Below are 1930 nucleotides of genomic sequence, written 5' to 3' on the forward strand. Positions count from 1 at the left end.
AAGGTCAGAGATGGCCTAGGCCCTCACCCCCTGGTTGATGTGTTCGTAGATCGCGTCCGCGCCTTGATCGAAGGCGCGCTCGAAGAACAGGGCGCCCACAGCGATGGTAAGGGCGAAGGTGGAGGTTCTGCGGAATAGCAGGGAGTACAACCTCCCAGTCAGCGTCGGGGCCGCCATGTTTCTCCACTGTCGAAGTCGCGCTACCCTAAACATTTTCTTTTTAGCTGAGCCATCCTGCCACCTGTTGGCAGCTCAGCGGCAGCTCAGCTCAGGCAGGGAATCAAACTGGTGACCCTGTTGCTCAGAGTTCTCTTGAGCGAGCTCTTAACCAACTGAGCCACTCGGCCGGCCCAAGTAAACATTTTTAAAAGGATAAAAAGCTGTAATCTCTGTCTGGTTTGGTGGTAGAATCTGGACCACCCCAGGGTCCATGTAACTTTAAATTTTCATGAGAATTCTATCACACTGATTCTTTCCCCTCCATTTTATAAGGGAGAAAAATGAGGTTTATGTAAGTTATGTAAATTCAGCCAAAACTGAGTGGCAGAAACCGGCAGCTGGAGCCATGTCTGATGCCCAAACCCATAAGCTGAGCCACGTGGCTGAACTGATAATTATATTTATTGTGTAGGAATACTTGGGGGAGGGGGGTTGCCAAAGCCAGCATTACTGAATCCTAGCTGCTTCTACTCTACTGTCTGCCTCACTATTTTTCCTCTGCGATTATATCTATCTTGACTTTTAAAAAAATTGTATCTGTTAATGGCTACTGCAGACCTCTAAACACCTGGAGACCCTATGACGTCTCTCTCAAGTCTTAAGATTTTGCTAGTTCTGACAGTATTTTGGCCCTCACACTCTGAGATATGGAAGAAAAAGTTGGAATTTAGAGCTCCACTTCCAGGACAGGAAGGCTGAGTTCCAGTGATTGGTAAGGATTTTTATTAATGGAACAGAGCTGGTCCTTTTCAAAGGGGAATTCTAGCCTTTGGTTTGCATTTTTGATATGCACCAACTGGACTCGGTGAATTCAAGTATCTGTCATTGTAACTGTAAAGAAAGTGAAATGATAAGGAAAATAGGAGGTAGAAAAGAGGGGGGAAAAAAACAAAAAAAACCCCACTCACCCCTGAAGAGAATTAGGCTTCCTGGCTCCTTCCTGAGGAAGACATCTCCCTAAGCAGAAAGAAAAAGCACTTGGCCTGCCCTGCCCCGCCACCCCTCCAATATACTAGCTCTTGGGATCCAGGCAACTAACATCCTCCTTTCCTATTGGCTGTGGCTGGCACGTTGTCATTCTGCTTTGCACAGGTTGGAAAGCATTTAGCATTGAGGCTCAGCTCAGAGGTGATGATGGGCTGCAAGGCTGTTCCCACAGGTGCTTCTGGTTTATGAAGGGAAGCCTCCCCTGCCTCTTGGATTCAGAAGAACAAGCGACTTTAGAAAACAGTGGGTCTGGAGAGCTTTTCAGACTCCTGCTTCCCATTTAGAAACATCTAGAACAATTCATTGAATGATCTTGTTCACCTGTCCATCTCCTCTACTCCGAGTGTAATTTTACAAAAGGAGGGCCTCAGGATTGCCAAAACCCAATTTGGGGCCCAAAGCAACAAGCCCTGTCAAAGGGAGATGAGAGATAAAGCATGTAGGAGACACATGCGCACACACGCATACACAGTGGTGGTAGTTTTCCACTGTTTCTTTTGGGTTCTGCGAGATGCAAACAAGTCATCTGCACATATAGCTTTACTGTTCCTTCCCAATTCTTTTATTAATGAACTAATAGAAGGAACCTAATCCTGTATTAGGTTCAGACAAGCAATGGTTCAGTATTGACTAATTCAGTGTTCCTGGTGACTTTGTAGAACATAACTACCATGAATAATAAGCATGGACTGTACTTACAACAGCAAATTAATTAATTACAGTT

The 1930-nt window shown here is 45.5% G+C and overlaps 1 pseudogene; it reads right to left on the minus strand.

Annotated features, from left to right (window-relative positions):
- LOC109373760 (cytochrome b-c1 complex subunit 9 pseudogene) lies at nt 1–199 on the minus strand (annotated as a pseudogene).
- Nucleotides 200–1930: the final 1731 nt, after the last annotated feature.

The sequence above is a fragment of the Hipposideros armiger genome, unplaced genomic scaffold (assembly GCF_001890085.2).
Source record: "Hipposideros armiger isolate ML-2016 unplaced genomic scaffold, ASM189008v1 scaffold_742, whole genome shotgun sequence".
NCBI classification, from domain to species: Eukaryota; Metazoa; Chordata; class Mammalia; order Chiroptera; family Hipposideridae; genus Hipposideros; species Hipposideros armiger.